We start from the raw sequence: 20,561 nt of genomic DNA on the forward strand, positions 1-20,561 counted from the left end.
GTTATTTTCTATGTCAATGATGTCATTGGTGTATATGTTTTCTCAATAAATACATGAAACAATTCAGACTTAACCAAAATTGTTGTTAAACACCAAGATTGCTATTTCCCTTGTTAATAACCATGTCCTTGGAGTTTTATATATACCCTAGGATTTACGATAATTTTAAAGTTTAACAGTTATGCTTAACCTCTGTGTCAGATGTTTTGGGGCTAGAATACTACACTATGGATAAAATGGTCTTGTCAAGCTTAATTGCAAGATGTTCTGGTGTCATAAAACAGTTAAAGTGTGTATTGAAAAAAAAATACCTCACTGCTTATATTGTCCATCAGTGTTAATTCTTTGCTTTTATTTGATTTCATAATAATTATAAGCAAGTATGATATTCTGAATCACATTTACTTTATTTCTTAACAAGTTTTTAAAATTACAAAATGTAAGGGATGTATGCAATATTAGATAGAGTGATTCTTGACTTCCACTGTAACAACTGAAAAAGAAATAGACATTCAGCACAGATGTGTACTAAAGAGGTCAGGAGTGCAGGATGCAGAAGAAATGTACTAATATGTAACAAGTTCTACACTGGGAAAAATAAGGAATATATTGATCAAATAGACTATGAAAAGAGAGTTTTTAAAGTTGTATGTGATCACCTCTCACTTTCATCTTGTGAAAATGGATAGTAAATTACATTAATGTAAACCAATTAGATACTTGTTGAGTATTCATATAAATTTAAGTAGATTGAGCAAAATGATTGGTTATAATCACAATATAGAGCCTTTTCTCATTTTGTCTCTTACAATTTTATTGAAGGAAATCTATATTGATCAATTAAAATAAGATATATAATGGATATGTTTGTGATCATAAAATTTGAAATCTATAGAAACCTTTAAGGAAAAAGAATATTATTTATGAGGTAAAGATCAAAGTACATTTACATGCTCATTTAAAAATAAGCCTACTTCAAATGCTCCAAATTCATTCATGTGGAAGTTACTTCAAATTGTAAATAAATTACTGAGTTCCATTATTTAATGAATATCCTCACATTTTATATTCTAAAATTATTTCAGTTGACACAAATATAAATGAGATTTGTGTTTTCTTTAATAAGAGTTCAACTCTCCCTTTTTCTGTTGTTTCAAGACACTGAAATAGGAAAAGCAAAATAAAATCTTGAGTGTGGCAGGGAATGTAAAGTAAAGTACCTGGCTTTGAATAATAACAGGAAATACTGACAGTATAGGAAACATGCACTTGTGAATTTTGTTTTCTTTTATTTTTTTTCATATGTTGGAATCAAAAAGAAACTTGATGAATTTGCTTTCTTTTATGAGTGAAACACATAATTCTAGATTGTATTTTCAGTTTCTAAGTACAATCTATAAATACAAATTAGGTAATGTCATTCCACTATAGTAAGTTATGGAGTATCAATATGAGACCTACAATGTTTAAATTCATAAGCTATATGCAGATATTTTTGTTTTGTTTTGGCCTCTAACATTTCATTAATTGGATGATTTCAAGGGTAGTGATTATAACATACAATGTTTTTATACACCAAATATGTTGTAGTGTAGTTTATTAATTAAAAATCATTTTAACTAAAATTTAAATATGTAATCAATATAAAATATCATAAAAACTTATTTTAAAATAATTGGCATTTTTACATATTTCAATAGATATTCATGATTCTCTAGTAGCTTAAAGGAATTTTCATTAAACAATACACTTCACTAAATAATATTTCTAAAGTTCTATGTTCCCCCCAATGAAAAATTATCCGAGGTAAAACGTTTATTGTGGGCAGTTTTGAGTATACTTAACTCAGCCAAGTGTCCAAAATCATTCAGTACAAACACATGAATAACAGTTGTTGAGAAATATGTGCAGAGGCAAAGCTATTACAAATATATAATATGTAATGTCATGTAAATGTGAAGAACCAAAATAATCAGTATATTTCAGAAAGCCATTCATATACTTAAAACTTTGTTTTTATGATTTTGAACGGTAAGAAATAAAATCAATTGGTTTCTAAACTGATTAAGTGAACTTAATTTAGTTTTGTTCTGCTGAGAACTATAGTTGAGAATTATATTGAACTGTTCTGAATAGCTTTTAAAAATACACAATATATTTTAACTTAGGTATATGTATATATAACAGGTATGATATGGACACATGATTGCACAGAAATATAAGGAAAAATGACTTATACATAGGCATAATGCTGATTCATTGTGTTCCTTTTAAAATTAAGAGATTACCTTTGCTTCTTTCTTCTTTTCTTTTGCAACATATTTGCTTTACATGAGTTATAGGCATAATGAACTCCTATGAATCCATCAGCCAACTTAGGAACTAGAACACCTAGAATGCTTTGCACCCACCTACATGCTTTCCTTTTGTGTCATTCCTTTGCCACCTCTATCCCAAGAAGTAAGCATTATTATAAAATCTATTGTGTCAGGCAGCTTTTCTTCAATAAGAAATCACTACAAAACTTGAGTGGAAAATGATATTTATTTCTTACTCATAATTCTGTGGCAAGGATGGGGTGGTTCTTCTTTGAGCTAAGTTTACTTCAGTTCCTTTCCATACTTGTAGTTTCTAGGGCTCATGGAGAAGGTCAGAAACAAAAATGTGATGGCACACTGCCATTTCCACTCACAGTCCCACTGGGCAAACAAGTCACATAGACAAACCCATCATCACAGGCATGTGCCATGGAGATGATATGTGTGTGTGTGTGGGGGGGGGAATGTGTTACCTAGTTGATGAACAATAATTTAATCTTTATCTCTGTATGTATCATGTATTTGATTCTTCCCCTAAATTATGAGCATTTGCTTATGGCATTAAATTAAAAGGGAAGGAAGAGAGGCTCTCACAGGTTACTGGTACTGTAAGGCAACAAGGTCAATAGCACCTTTCTCTTCATGTATTTGACGTCTATTTAGGAAGTACAAAGTATGCTCCACAGACTTCTTTCTTTCTCCATTTTCCCCTTCTGATCAGTTTTATCATTTAAGATTTCATTTTGTGGCATTCAAATTATAAAATATTTAAAGAAAATTATCACTGCTCTATAGCATGGCTAGTTAAAGTGATATTTATTTGATAATAATAGACAATTGCATGTTAAAATATACAGTGCTGATAAATGGTATCCAATGAATTGTTGTAAATTTAAATTATTTCATTGAAGTTAAGCTTATAATAATTAGCTTAATTAGTTAAGCTTATAATAATAATATAATTCTTATTAGCTTATAAGCTTAATTAGCTTATTATAATGATTAACTTTACCATTTAAATAAATAAGAAAATAAAACAATTGACTTTATTGCCTGTTAGACTATGATCTTTTATGGATAATTCTATGAAAAAACATACCTTAATAAAATGACTGAATTAATTTATGAGTAGAAAGTTTGTTTCTCCAATAAGTCTTTCAAATATATCAGCAGTTTAATTTTTGTTACCAATCTATTTTGTAAGATGACATTTAAATTTTATAGTTTCTTGCTCTGTTTCATTCAGGTAGAATAAATTTCCTTTGAGAAAATAATGAGTAAGTAGTTTGGGCTCTTTTTGCACAAAATTTTTCAGTTTTCAGAGAATGTTTACAGAGGTAGATTTATCTTTGTATTATTAGACAACTTAGGAATAAGTATTCAAATTCAGGCATTTTCACTAATTATATAATGAGAGTTGAGAAACAATTTTAATTGCACATTGTTTGGGTCAAATTTATTTCACACAAATAAAGAATACTCAATAAGATTTGTAAAGAATCATCTATGTATCATATATTAATCAGTTCCACTTTTATTATTATAGGGTTCTTAAACTCACATTGAAATGCTATCACAGACTGTTCAAGTGGGTTCTTTACCTCACAATGATCTAAGAAATCACATGAAAAACATATACCTTTTGACATTGCTATAATAAAAATTCAAAATAAAAATGGAAGTAGGAGAGTGCAGTTTTTACAAAGTAATAAAGGAACTGACCTTAGACCCAATTATTTATCACAGTCTGAAAAAGGAAAATGAAGAGTCAAGAGGAATAATGCAAATATCCTTTGCCCATGTAATTTTATTTATTTATTTATTTATTTATTTATTTATTTTTTGCAATACACAGGCCTCTCACTGTTGTGGCCTCTCCTGTTGCGGAGCACAGGCTCTGGACATGCAGGCTCAGCAGCCATGGCTCACGGGCCCAGCCCCTCCACGGCATGTGGGATCTTCCCAGACCGGGGCACGAACCCGTGTCCCCTGCATTGGCAGGTGGACTCTTAACCACTGCACCACCAGGGAAGCCACCATGTAATTTTAGAACCTGTTCTGGGAATTAGGGCCATATAACTTACTGCTTGCAAAATATTCAACCTAAAAACTAGGTTTAAGAAACTTGCTTTAAGAATTTCCACAATGTTTAAGCCATATAACTAACTATGTTGGAATAGATGTTTGTATTGGTCAATATTTTAAATTGAGCATTTAAATATTTAGGAGTCTTTTAAATCCTCTCTCCACTCTCTGACCATTTGATAAGGAGAAGAAAACAATAACATACTTAGCCAGTTGTGGAAGGACAAATTCTTCATGACTCCATTTATATGAGCTATCTAAAGTTGTCAAACCCATAGAAACAGAAAGTAGAATGGTGGTAGCCAGGGACTGAGGGGAGGGGAAATAAGGAGTTGCTGATTAATGGGTTAAGTTTCAGTTATACAAGATGAAAATATTCTAGGGATATGCTCTACATTATTGGGCTTAGAGTGAGCAGTATTGTACTGAACACTTCAAAATGTGTTAAGAGCATAGTTCTAGTGTTATATGTTGTTTTTCCTTTTCACCACAACAAAAAAGAAAGAAAGAAAGAAAGAAAGAAAGGTTTTCCCAAAGTATATCCAATAAAAATATATGAAAGCAATCATACCATTATTAATGACAGAGGTTTCTTAACAATTGTGAGAAAATAAATAAAACTTATAAAATGTTAGGATCCCCATCATTATGATTCTCATACATCACGGGCCATTGCATTTTTAGCCATTGCTGTTGGTAGATTCAACTTTCTTAAATAGTAAAATAAAAATTTCCAATTACAAATGGACCTTCTGAACTCTGCATAATTTCATGTTCTTTAAAGCCATACACAGTGGGGACAGGTAGAGAGTAGTCCATGCTGGCTTTAAGACAGACTTACTTATTTCCAACATAAAGTGGGATGTGAAGATGTGAAGGATATGTAGGTGTAAAAAATGACATGTTATTTTCTGGTTTTGAATCATTGATTCTCTTAAAATGTAATCTTTAGACATCAAATTAACATTTGTGGAATTGTGAAACACATAAATATAAGTCATCTGAATTCTTTGCACATTAGATTGCTACACTTCCTGTTGAAAATAATCAATAACTTGTCATGGTATTAATTATATCATGTAAAGTTGAAAAATGCATGTGGGCTATATCCAAAATTACTTATTATCAAAAGAAATTGTAAAACCAATATACTGTGGCTCAATCACATACAAATTTTATAGCCTAAAGCTGGTAATACTCAATTATTTAGTCATTAACCAATCAAACAAATCACTTAACTATATATTCCATAATTTTTATGATAATAATGTAAGACTCAAATCAAATAACAAATGAGAATGCAATTAAAACTGTAAAATGAATACTCAAAGACAGTAATTGGCATACCAAGTGAATTATGAGTAAATCAGAAAATATTGGAGACACAGTCAATCTTAGAATGTATTGTGTGTCTGAATATTTTGTTTGTGTCAGGAAAGGCTTTAAAAAATTTAGAAATATCCAGACAAGTTGGATTTTTTATTTGTTGCCCAAGAAACCTTCTAGAGGTCTAGGCTTCTTGTTGTTCTCTATTTAGGGCTTTGGAGGAAACAAAATGATTCTCCTATTTTAGTGCTGCTTCTATAGTCATTACTTTCTTCTCAGAATTCTGGTTATTTCAGATACAGAAGGAAAGATCAGAAAGGAATTCCCCAGTAGCCCACCTCCTTTTCAAGCTATAGCAATTAAATATAAATAGCAGCAGGTAGAACGAGTTTAACATCAAAATCAAGAGGGGCAAAATTTAATGAGTAAATTTTGCTGAAACAATATTCAAAAGCACTCTCCAATTCAGTTCAATCTGGGCTCAAATAGCAGATTGCCATTTTGAAAAATGAATCGGAAGAATTCAAGTGTACTCAAAAGCTTCCAGGCATTCAGCTTAATTTCTCTTAGGTTCCCCCCCATTTCCTTTAGGCATTAGACTCATGATCACATAGCTGAGAAATGGTGCATACTGAGTTGTAAGTTGCAGTATTTGGGATGGGAGGGATTGGAGGTAACTCATTGAAGAATTTTAATACTGAGCAGTTGCAGAGGCTTGCAGAACATTGCAGATGACCCAGATATGACCGATTTTAATAAGGAATATTGTGAAGTGCAAAATGCCAACTAAGTTTCCAGAACTCTGCACTGAAAAACGGGGGATAGAGAGGAACATTTGGTTATTAAGACCCGGTAGCAAAAATAAAAAATGCTTTTGAAAGAATTAGATGTTTTAAAAGACTACAGATGATGAATCTATTACATAAAAGTCAAAGACTCTAAGAGCACTTGGTTAGGAAATAATAAATGTGCTAGCCCCACTGGGGTTATATAATTTTTTTTTCCTTTTTTTAAAATATTTAAATGTACAGTAGACATCCTGGAACAATGACCAGAATGCAACCATAAGATAAAAGATTAAAGATTGGAAGAGGAGACCCTCTCAAAAGAGAAGTGAATATTTTTTTTCAATTTGGATAAATAAAATATAACAATAAATAAAAATAACCTAAAAACTTCTTATGTCTTAAAGATAGGCTTAAATTTTTAATGATAAGAAAATATTGAGATGCCTCTATTTTATGAAATATTGATGATCAACAATAGTATCGATAATAACTACATTTTGGGGGGGACCCTGGGAAGATGGCGGAAGAGTAAGACGCGGAGATCACCTTCCTCCCCACAGATACATCAGAAATTCATCTACACGTGGAACAACTCCTACAGAACACCTACTGAACGCTGACAGAAGACCTCAGACCCCCCAAAAGGCAAGAAACTCCCCACATACCTGGATAGGGTAAAAGAAAAAAGAATAAACAGAGACAAAAGGATAGGGACGGGACCTGGACCAGTGGGAGGGAGCCGTGAAGGAGGAAAGGTTTCCACACACTACAAGCCCCTTCGCGGGCGGAGACTGCAGGTGGCGGAGGGGGAAAGCTTTGGAGTAGCGGAGGAGAGCACAGCAACAGGGGTGCAGAGGGCAAAGCGGAGAGATTCCAGCACAGAGGATCGGTGCCCTCAGGCACACACCAGCCTGAGAGGCTTGTCTGCTCGGCCGCCGGGGCAGGCGGGGCTGGGAGCTGAGGCTCGGGTATCGGCTTTCAGTTGGAGCACAGGGAGAGGACTGGGGCTGGCGGCAGGAAGAGAGCCTGAGGGGGTTAGTGCACCACGGCTAGCCCGGAGGGAGTCCGGGGAAAGGGTCTGGAGCTGCCGAAGAGGCAAGAGGCTTTTTCTTCCCTTTTGTTTCCTGGTGCGCGATGAGAGGGCATTAAGAGGGCTGCTTGGGGAAGCGCCGGAGATGGGCGCGAGCCACAGCTAAAGGCGCGGACCCCGGAGACAGGCGAGGGACTCTGGGGCTGCTGCTGCTGCCGCCGCCGCGGGGCCTGTGTGCGAGAGCGGGTCACTGTCCGCCCCGCCTTCCGGGGGGCCTGTGCACCCCGCCACTGCCGGGGTCGTGGAACCCGGGGACGGCTTTCCCGGGAAAGCGCATGGAGCGCCTCGGTCTGGTACAACGTCACGCTGGCCTCTGCTGCCGCAGGCCCGCCCCACACTGCGCGCCCCTCCCTCCCCTCTGCCTGAGTGAGCCAGAGCCCCCGAATCAGTGGCTCCTTTAAACCCGTCCTGTCTGAGCAAAGAACGGACGCCCTCCGGCGACCTACACACAGAGGCGGGGCCAGGTCCAAGGCTGAGACCCGGGAGCTGTGAGAGCAGAGAAGAGACAGGGAAATCTCTCTGTGCAGCCTCGGAGGCAGCGGATTAAAGCTCCACGGTCCACTTGATGTGCCCTGCGTCTGTGGAGTGCATGAATGGACAGCGAATCATTCCAAATTGAGGAGGTGGACTTTGAGGACAAGATTTAAGACTTTCCCTCCTTTTCCTCTTTTTACAACGAATTATCCCAAATTAAGGAGATGGACTTAGCAAGATTTCAGACTTCTCGCCCTTTTCCTCTTTTTACAACAAAGTATTCCAAATTGAGGACGTGGACTTGGAGAGCAAGATTTTTGATTTTTCCCCCTGCTCTCTTTTTGTGAATGTGTATGTGTATTCTTCTGTGTAAGATTCTCTCTGTATAGCTTTGCTTCCACCATATGTCCCAGGGTTCTATCGGTCCGTTTTTTTTTTTCAATAATTACTTTTTAATTTTAATAACGCTACTATATTTCATACTTTATTCTATTTTACTTTACCTGCTCTTTCTTTTTTTCCTACCTTCCCTTCCTCCCTCCCTCCCTCCGCCCCTCCTTTCCTTCTTTCTCTCTTTATTTCCTTCTTCTCTCCCTCCCTCACTTCCTTCTTCCTTTCACTCTTTCTTTTTCTTTCCTTCCTCCCTCCCTCCCTCCTGTCTTTCTTTCTTTCTTCTTTCTTTCTTTCTTTCTTTCTTTCTTTCTTTCTTTCTTTCTTTCTTTCTTTCTTTCTTTCTTTCCTTCCTCCCTCCCTCACTCCCTTCTTCCATTCACTCTTCCTTTTTCTTGCATTCATCCCTCTCTCCCTCCTTTCTTTCTTTCTTTCCATCCTTCCTCCCTCCCTCCCTCCTTTCTTTCTTTCTTCCTTCCTTTCTTTCCTGCTTCCTTTCTTTCTCTCTCTCTTTCTTTCTTCTACTAATTCTTTCTTTCTACTTTTTCTCCCTTTTATTCTGAGCCGGTTAGATGAAAGGCTCTTGGTGCTGCAGCCAGGAGTCAGTGCTGTGCCTCTGAAGTGGGAGAGTCAACTTCAGGACACAGGTCCACAAGAGACCTCCCAGCTCCACATACTATCAAGCAGCGAAAATCTCCCAGAGATCTCCATCTCAACACCAGCACCCAGCTTCAGTAAACGACCAGCAAGCTACAGTGCTGGTCACCCTATGCCAAACAACTAGCAAGGCAAGAACACAACACCACCCATTAAAAGAGAGGCGACCTAAACACATAATAAGGCCACAGGCACCCCAAAACACACCACCAGACGGGGACTTGTCCACCAGAAAGACAAGATCAAGCCTCAACCACCAGAACACAGACATTAGTCCCACCCACAAGGAAGACTACACAACCTACTGAAACAACCTTATCCACTGGGGACAGACACCAAAAACAACGGGAACTACGAATCTGCAGCCTGCAAAAAGGAGACCCCAAACACAGTAACATAAGCAAAATGAGCAGACAGAAAAACACACAGCAGGTGAAGGAGCAAGATAAAAACCTACCAGACCTAACAAATGAAGAGGAAATAGGCAGTCTACCTGAAAAAAATTCAGAATTATGAGAGTAAAGCTGATCCAAGATTCTATTTCCAAGATCCAAAATCTTGGAAATAGAATAGACAAAATGCAAGAAACAGTTAACAAGGACCTAGAAGAACTAAAGATGAATCAAGCACCGATTAAAAACACAATAAATAAAATGAAAAATACTCTAGATGGGATCAATAGCAGAATAACTGAGGCAGAAGAATGGATAAGTGAGGTGGAAGATAAAATAGTGGAAATAACTGCTGCAGAGCAAAATAAAGAAAAAAGAATGAAAAGAACAGAGGACAGTCTCAGAGACCTCTGGGACAACATCAAACGCACCAACATTCGAATTATAGGGGTTCCAGAAGAAGAAGAGAAAGAGAAAGGGACTGAGAAAATATTTGAAGAGATTATAGTTGAAAACTTCCCTAATATGGGAAAGGAAATAGTTAATCAAGTCCAGGAGGCACAGAGAGTCCCATACAGAATAAATCCAAGGAGAAATACGCCAAGACACATATTAATCAAACAGCCAAAAATTAAACACAAAGAAATCATATTAAAAGCAGCAAGAGAAAAACAACAAATAACACACAAGGGAATCCCCATCAGGTTAACAGCTGATCTCTCAGCAGAAACTCTACAAGCCAGAAGGGAGTGGCAGGACATAATTAAAGTGATGAAGGAGAGAAACCTGCAACCAAGATTACTCTACCCAGCAAGGATCTCATTCAGATTTGATGGAGAAATTAAAATGTTTACAGACAAGCAAAAGCTGAGAGAGTTCAGCACCACCAAACCAGCTTTACAACAAATGCTAAAGGAACTTCTCTAGGCAAGAAACACAACAGAAGGAAAAGACCTACAATAACGAACCCAAAACAATTAAGAAAATGGGAATAGGAACATACATATTGATAATTACCTTAAATGCAAATGTACTAAATGCTCCCACCAAAAGACACAGATTGGCTGAATGGATACAAAAACAAGACCCATATATATGCTGTCTACAAGAGACCCACTTCAGACCTAGAGACACATACAGATTGAAAGTAAGGGGATGGAAAAAGATATTCCATGCAAATGGAAATCAAAAGAAAGCTGGAGTAGCAATTCTTATATCAGACAAAATAGACTTTAAAATAAAGACTATTAGAAGAGACAAAGAAGGATACTACATAATGATCAAGGGATCGATCCAAGAAGAATATATAACAATTGTAAATATTTATGCACCAAACATAGGAGCACCTCAATACATAAGGCAAATACTAACAGCCATAAAAGGGGAAATCAACAGTAACATAATCATAGTAGGGGACTTTGACACCCCACTTTCACCAATGGACAGATCATCCAAAATGAAAATAAATAAGGAAACACAAGCTTTAAAAGATACATTAAACAAGATGGACTTAATTGATATTTATAAGACATTCCATCCAAAAACAACAGAATACACATTTTTCTCAAGTGCTCATGGAACATTCTCCAGGATAGATCATATCTTGGGTCACAAATCAAGCCTTGGTAAATTTAAGAAAATTGAAATTGTATCAAGTATATTTTCCAACCACAATGCTATGAGACTAGACATCAATTACAGGAAAAGATCTGTAAAAAATAAAACACATGGAGGCTAAACAATACACTACTCAGTAACGAAGTGATCACTGAAAAAATCAAAGAGGAAATTAAAAAATACCTAGAAACAAATGACAATGGAGACACGACGACCCAAAACCTATGGGACGCACTAAAAGCAGTTCTAAGGGGGAAGTTTATAGCAATACAATCCCACCTTAAGATACAGGAAACATCTCGAGCAAACAACCTGACCTTGCACCTAAAGCAATTAGAGAAAGAAGAACAAAAAACCGCCAAAGCTAGCAGAAGGAAAGAAATCATAAAGATCAGATCAGAAATAAATGAAAAAGAAATGAAGGAAACAATAGCAAAGATCAATAAAACTAAAAGCTGGTTCTTTGAGAAGATAAACAAAATAGACAAACCATTAGCCAGACTCTTCAGGAAAAAAAGGGAGAAGACTCAAATCAATAGAATTAGAAATGAAAAAGGAGAAGTAACAACTGACACGGCAGAAATACAAAAGATCATGAGAGATTACTACAAGCAACTCTATGCCAATAAAATGGACAACCTGGAAGAAATGGACCAATTCTTAGAAATGCACAACCTGCCAAGACTGAATCAGGAAGAAATAGAAAATATGAACAGACCAATCACAAGCACTGAAATTGAAACTGTGATAAAAAATCTTCCAAGAAACAAAAGCCCAGGATCAGATTGCTTCACAGACGAATTCTATCAAACATTTAGAGAAGAGTTAACACCCATCCTTCTCAAACTCTTCCAAATAATTTCAGAGGAAGGAAAGCTCCCAAACTCATTCTATGAGGCCACCATCACCTTCATACCAAAACCAGGCAAGGATGTCACAAAGAAAGAAAACTACAGGCCAATATCACTGATGAACATAGATGCAAAAATCCTCAACAAAATACTAGCAAACAGAATCCAACAGCACATTAAAAGGATCATACACCATGATCAAGTGGGGTTTATTCCAGGAATGCAAGGATTCTTTAATATATGCAAATCAATCAATGTGATACACCATATTAACAAGTTGAAGGAGAAAAACCATATGATCATCTCAATAGATGCAGAGAAAGCTTTCGACAAAATTCAACACCCATTTATGATAAAAACCCTGCAGAAAGTAGGCATAGAGGGAACTTTCCTCAACATAATAAAGGCCATATATGACAAACCCACAGCCAACATTGTCCTCAATGGTGAAAAACTGAAACCATTTCCACTAAGATCAGGAACAAGACAAGGCTGCCCACTCTCACCACTCTTATTCAACTTAGTTTTGGAAGTTTTAGCCACAGCAATCAGAGAAGAAAAGGAAATAAAAGGAATCCAAATTGGAAAAGAAGAAGTAAAGCTGTCACTGTTTGCAGATGACATGATACTATACATAGAGAATCCTAAAGATGCTACCAGAAAACTACTAGAGCTAATCAATGAATTTGGTAAAGTTGCAGGATACAAAATTAATGCACAGAAATATCTGGCATTCCTGTACACTAATGATGAAAAATCTGAAAATGAAATCAAGAAAACACTCCCATTTACCATTGCAAAATAAGAATAAAATATCTAGGAATAAACCTACCTAAGGGGACAAAAGATCTGTATGCAGAAAATTATAAGACACTGATGAAAGAAATGAAAGATGATACAAATAGATGGAGAGATATACCATGCTCCTGGATTGGAAGAATCAATATTGTGAAAATGACTCTACTACCCAAAGCAATCTACAGATTCAATGCAATCCCTATCAAACTACCACTGGCATTTTTCACAGAACTAGAACAAAAAATTTCAAAATTTGTTTGGAAAAACAAAAGACCCCGAATAGCCAAAGCAATCTTGAGAATGAAAAATGGAGCTGGAGGAATCAGGCTCCCTGACTTCAGATTATACTACAAAGCTACAGTAATCAAGACAGTGTGGTACTGGCACAAAAACAGAAAGATAGATCAATGGAACAGGATAGAAAGCCCTGAGATAAACCCACGCACATATAGTCAACTTATCTTTGATAAAGGAGGCAGGAATGTACAGTGGAGAAAGGGCAGCCTCTTCAATAAGTGGTGCTGGGAAAACTGGACAAGGACATGTAAAAGTATGAGATTAGATTATTCCCTAACACCATACACAAAAATAAGCTCAAAATGGATTAAAGACCTAAATGTAAGGCCAGAATCTATCAAACTCTTAGAGGAAAACATAGACAGAACACTCTATGACATAAATCACAGCAAGATCCTTTTGGACCCACCTCCTAGAGAAATGGAAATAAAAACAAAGATAAACAAATGGGACCTAATGAAACTTCAAAGCTTTTGCACAGCAAAGGAAACCATAAACAAAACCAAAAGACAACCCTCAGAATGGGAGAAAATATTTGCAAATGAAGCCACTGACAAAGGATTAATCTCCAAAGTTTATAAACACCACATGCAGCTCAATAGCAAAAAAAACAAACAAGCCAATCCAAAAATGGGCAGAAGACTTAAATAGGCATTTCTCCAAAGAAGATATACAGACTGCCAACAAACACATGAAAGAATGCTTAACATCATTAATCATTAGAGAAATATAAATCAAAACTACAATGAGATATCATCTCACACCAGTCAGGATGGCCATCATCAAGAAATCCAGAAACAATAAATGCTGGAGAGGGTGTGGAAAAAAGGGAACACTCTTGCACTGCTGGTGGGAATGTGAATTCGTACAGCCACTATGGAGAACAGTATGGAGGTTCCTTAAAAAACTAAAAATAGAACTACCATATGATCCAGCAATCCCACTACTAGGCATATACCCTGAGAAAACCATAATTCAAAAAGAGACATGTACCAAAATGTTCATTGCAGCTCTATTCACAATAGCCCGGAGCTGGAAACAACCTAAGTGTCCATCATCGGATGAATGGATAAAGAAGATGTGGCACATATATACAATGGAATATTACTCAGCCATAAAAAGAAACGAAACTGAGCTATTTGTAATGAGGTGGATAGACCTAGAGTCTGTCATACAGAGTGAAGTAAGTCAGAAAGAGAAAGACAAATACCGTATGCCAACACATATATATGGAATTAAAAAAAATTTTTCATGAAGAACCTAGGGGTGAGGCGGGAATGGAGATGCAGACCTACTTGAGAGTGGACTTGGCGATGTCGGGAGGGGTGGGGTGGGCTGTGACGGGGCGGGGGAGAGGCATGGACATATGTACACTACCGGACGTAGGGTGGATAGATAGTGGGAAGCAGCCGCGGAGCACGGGGAGATCAGCTCGGTGCTTTGTGGCCGCCTGGATGGGTGGGATGGGGAGGGTGGGAGGGAGGGAGATGCATGAGGGAGGGCATGTGGGAACAGGCGTATATGTGTGACTGATTCACTTTGTTATAAAGCAGAAACTAATAAAAATAAAAGAAAAATTTAAAAAAATTTAAAAAAATAACTACATTTTTAAAGCCTCAGTTACAACCAAGATTATTAATTTGAATGCTAGAAAATATTGCTCTGAACACACAGTAGGAGCACAATAAATGTTGCTTAATTTTAAAAGTATTTTTATCCTTTCTGAAAAAATATTGTATTCAGGTGAAGTGATTGATTTGAAATGGAATCAACCATTGTACAACTCAGGTTAGTCACATTGTATAAGTGAATGATAGTGACATGTTCTAATTATCTTTCATGAGAATCAGGCTATTCCCCCCCAAATATTTTTTAATTGTACCTTTTATTAATTTGAATTTTTTAATGTTTATGGATGATCTCCATGGTGTTTCTCCTGGAAAAATTGAAGGTTTCTGTTTATAAAAGAGAAAATGTCTATTTTTTAAGTCAAACCCTATATCAAAATTAAGTACTAATATACTTTTTCTCAAAAAAAGATACTTTCTTATTGAAACAATGATATGAGAAATTGTTTGTTTAAAATCATAAGAAAATTAATTTTTTTGGTACCAAAGCATTTATTCCTTATGTACACTCTAAATATAAAACCAACACCGGTAATAATTTTGAAGAAAGAATTAAATTGCAGGGCGCCATGTGTAGTGATTTTTAAAGTTGCATTCATATTGATTATATGTAAATTCTAACACACCTCTAAACTTTATAAGATAATATGGCAATTAGATGCTTTTACTTTACAACATGATGTATTATCTAATAGAAGTGCTATGGAAAAGCTATCTGAATTTAAAAGTATATTTTCACTACATTTAAAAATATCCTGCTTGGTATTTCAAGAATAGTAGAATAGAGAGTCTAACTGCTATTAGTTTTTATGATCATCCCTTATTTTGTGAAAACAAATCAATGTGATTGAATTGCAAAATTTAAAGGTGTTTCCCACAGATGTACTGATACTATGATTACTGATTTTTAAACTTTTAACAATAATATCTGTATTAATGAAAATTGTCATTATCAGATTTTTAATAAAATGTGATTTTTATGCCTCTACAAATTACATGTATGTCATTCTGTTTAATGCTTACTCTCTTGCTGTTTTATAATGTGAAGATAATGGATATTACATAATCTCTCAACTGAAAGAAATTGCATTTCTAACCCAAAATGTATGTATAGCATCCTCACACTACCACCATAATATCCACGTACTTACTAGTCTGGTGCTAATCAATTTCTTGGAATTTTAGGAAAAAAATCAAATACATAAAGTTTTTTTTAAAACAATTTGAAGACTTCTAAGATGTCTATAATTTGTTCAGAATATGGATTTCCATTATGCGGAAACCGATGATCATTCACTCACATATAACCTTTTTAAAAGAGTTTTTTTTTAAATATGCTTTCCATTTTCCCCAATGCTTTTTCTCTTAAATAACAAATTTACATTTCTAGTTCTTTATGTTGTTTTCAAGCTAATTTATATATAAAATCCTATTCTTTTTTTCTACATAAAAGCAAAACTTGTTGCCCCTTATGAGTAACATTTTTTATCTACATAAATTAAAAATTCCCATTCTGATGTTCCTATTTGAAAAATGTACATTTTAATGTCTCTTTTCATGCTGCATTGGCCAGCACATATTCCAGAGATGTGATGGTACCAACTTAAAAGATGAGAAAAGAACCTTTCAAATCTCCATATCTAACTTCACATATTACAATGGTTCAACCTTCAAATATTTCAATTATCCTTCAGTCCCTCCTTGGTAACATTTCCATGGTATTCCCTTAATATAAAAGCAATACATTCTAAATAAAATGTGCCTCTGGAACAAAAGCTTACTTTAAGAGAGATCTTTTTTTAAATGCCTGTATAAAGATATCATCCTGAAAAGAATTAAATGAACTGCACCACCAGCAGCTGAAGAACAATATGCAGTTAATTGGGCCACATGAGGATCAAGCTTATGATCTTGGCCACAGTAGCACATACACAAAGAACAAAGATTCCCTCAAATGCTTGAACTCAGGGCATGCCAGCGGTGAGCTGTACTTACTGTCTTCCCCCAAAAAGGCAGCACAAGTCTGTTTCTTTCACAGATTCGATAGAAAATGATTTGGATTATTCATTCTTAAAGCACTAAAAATTGGAAATGTCATCACCACTGCTGCTGCAGATGAACATAGAAACTTGCAGCATATGACATGTTAGAAAAATTGCGATTGTGGACTACCAGAAAGAATAAATTGTTTAGAGTCTGTGCCTTATTCCCAATTCTGTGACCACTTGGCTATACAGTTGATGGACTTTGATTGTTTCCTAAAGTAGCAGTGTTGAACTACAAAATCTTTAAGCTTCCTCCACAATTTCCCGTGATTTTACCCTCATCCAAATTATGTATTAATTTCTTATCAATTTCAACTATATAAATATAAACTCTATATGCAAGCAATCATCAAATATAAATATATTTATGGATAATTATTACAAATATAATATTTATATGGAAAAAATAGAAATAATACTTTCATAGGTTATGGGTTATCACAACTAAATATTCACAGATTTGAATATTGCTTAATAAATCAATAGGATAATAATATCTACACTACACAAGTTACTGTGAGAAAAATGAGCTAATGTATGTAATGTGTGTTTCACCAATTTAAATCACAATTTGATAATTTGATATGGATGATCATTTCTTATTGAATTACTGTATTAATTATCTGTATTACTATCTAGTGACATCTGAAAAATAAAGGTTATCCAAAAACTTGAGTCTACATTGGTTTCTATTTTACAACATCAGTAATGAAGCACACAGAAACGACTGCAACAAAAACAACAAAGCATTATGAATATGAATCACTCAAGGAAAATGTGGAGCCTATCTAAAGAATATATTGTTGTTGGAACTTCTTCCTCTAGGTTGATTCATTCATTCAACAAATGTTTATCTAACACTTGCACTGTTATAGCTTCAGGTGGAACAGTATGAACAAGACAGAGAATCTTTCATTCTCAGAGTTTACAAGCCAGTTAAGAAGACTGACATTGAATAAACAATCACAGTATGAGGTTCTAGGCCTTCACTGATAGCTAATTTTAGAAACTTAGGAAAGGAAATTGTTTCCCAATCAAAACAGTATAAATATATTTTAAGATTGATAGTCATCATAGCAGCAACATGAGGTCAAGAATATTAGTTGACTGGAGTGGTTATTTATAAATATGTTAGTTGTGAATCTGCGTGGAAACTCACAGATCAGGACAGGTGACTGTTTCCATGGGTGATAAGAGTCCGAACGTCTAAAGGAGTAATTTTAGGACAAATCCATGGGAATTTGTTCCACATATCCAGAGAAGCCCCAAGGCAGAAATATTTTGGTAGAAACCCAGAAGACCAGTTTTTCCAAAATATCAAAGGCATATCTGCCTAATGGAATTCAATGGTGTTAAATAGTACAATATATACACTCCTTAGGAATTATGGGATCATTCTTATAACTAATCAAATAGCTGAGAGGCTTCAATCAGGTGGAACGATCATGCCTGGTTTTCATGACATGGAGCTCCACTGGTGATTTCTCTATCCTCAAAGAATAAAAAACGTTTGCCACATAGATGGAAGGTGGAATTATCCTCTTTCTTTATTGCTTTACTACTTTTACATAATGCAAATATATTTTAGGCCAAGAGAGGGAATTGAACTATTACTGAAATATTGATATATTTAAGCCATAACTCTAAAGAGGTTGTTAAGCATTTGACACCCATTCATGATTTAGAACTAAAAATAATAGAAGTTTAGATATATTATGATACATTCCCTCATATAAAAAGTGACAAAAATTAGAAAAGTACCTATTAAGTAATTTTTGTCCAAGGTCACACAGCTACTTCATCGGTCAAGGACAGATATTTGAACTCAATTCAGGGTTACTATTTCATGACACTAAATCTTAATAATAGCTTTCCTAGGACCTGATTCTCAGGATTAATTTCAGAAAATTCATCCATAAGGCACTTGTGGAAATTTTTCTTCAAACAAGGAAAATTAGGTAAAAATTATGAAATTATTAAAATATTTTAATTTGTCTAAGGACACAAATTGTAACAGATTAAATAAAACAAGAGGAAGTTTCTTATAATTCTGAATTTAATAATGAAATAACATTTAGCATAGTAATGGTGTCTTAACACAATTTTATGCAGTAAAATACCTACAATCAAACATCTAAGCATACATTTCTGATTATAAAGATATTCATATATGTATATCTGTAGAATAGAAAGATCATATTTTCTCTATAAAATCCGTTTCAAAATGGCAAAAGACATATTATTCATGTAAAAATATTCAAAGTACTTTTTGCACTTTTATAAACATATTCCCTGAATCCTTTTGATGGTTCTCTGAATTTACTGGCACTGCATATAAAAGAGCTGTGTAAATGAACCTGATAGATAATTTGCACATTTGCATATGACTTGCTATTTAATGACTGCTAGAGCCAGAGTAGCAGAAACTAACTTCTTTTTTTCTGGGTCTGATTGTAAATATCTCAATACATGATTGATTTTTATATAAGATTCTAATATTCTTATTGTGCTATTTATTAAAATTTATTTTTCAGAACAAATGAGAATAAAATATGTTGTTTGCATACTACCACCCACATTCATTATCATTTGGATACAAATCTGCAAAAGATTTTAAGGCTTTCTAAAGGTCTGTCACAAAACATTTTCCCATCTCTACATACTGTGAATTATTTTCATGCCCATTTGTCTAAGTTGAAAATACAATTTTACTTATTGGGTATTTTATTCTGTCTAAATGACATTTTTATTATGCAGATATTACAGCAGTATGAAAGCTTTGATTAGAATGCATCCAACTGTTTGCTGTAAGTTCACACAGACACAATTTTCAATGAGACAACCCTTTTCAAGTAAGCAAGAATCCAAGATAAAGTAAAATCAATCTAAAAAGGAATCATGCTCTGGTTATATTAGATCATTAATAAGAATTAAAATATCACCTGAAGTGTTATTTCCCTGTAACATCAAGCTTCTAAATTTCAGTGCCATCAAGTACATCATGCCAATGATATTTTGCCATGAATATTTCTGGGATGCTAAAAATAGTTTCCATCAGATTGATAGTTAAGATTCATCAGTGAAGCAAATCATCACTCCAAATTACCAGAAGATTGTGTCTACATAAATGAGTATTTTCTGGCCATTCTGAATACATATGAGCTAGTACTCACCAGTACAGCTGGCTTGTTTCTCATAGCTGATATCTATTTTGAATGATCAGTGTGTTCTTTCTTATTGGTCTCTCTGATTTGCAGTACTGGTTGTAAAATATGTTTAATGTAATCCCAAAATATATGATATAAGTGGTTAAATGTAAAAGATTAAATATTTGTATTCTTGACTAATAAAATATTGTTGGGTAAGTATACAATCACTCAATTAAGTTTTGAATATCTATTTGAATCTAACTTCTAGCCAAATCTCTTTTATATTATCAGTTGTACGGCTTCAAAGGAAATATTTGTATCAATTATTTCTCCTCTGCAAAAAGAATCTACATGCACATATCTACCTCAATTGTCAAAACGTGCATTTTTTTTTCTTTTCTATTACTCATAGATCAGGAATGTTCTTTCATTCTAGTCAGCTGACTCTTGACACATCATTTTAACCCTATGAATGAATTTGTGCCATATTCTCAGCTTTCCTGATCATTTTCATGTAATGAAGTGCCTTTTATTATGAGTCATTCAACAATGGGCTGTTGATCAAGATATTTAATTGATTATTCCCAAAACACATTCCATAGGCACCCCAGCATTGTTGAAAAGCCTCCTTAAATGGACTCACAGGCATTTCTGAT

The sequence above is a fragment of the Mesoplodon mirus genome (assembly GCF_964341445.2).
Source record: "Mesoplodon mirus genome assembly, chromosome: 17".
Classification (NCBI taxonomy): domain Eukaryota; kingdom Metazoa; phylum Chordata; class Mammalia; order Artiodactyla; family Ziphiidae; genus Mesoplodon; species Mesoplodon mirus.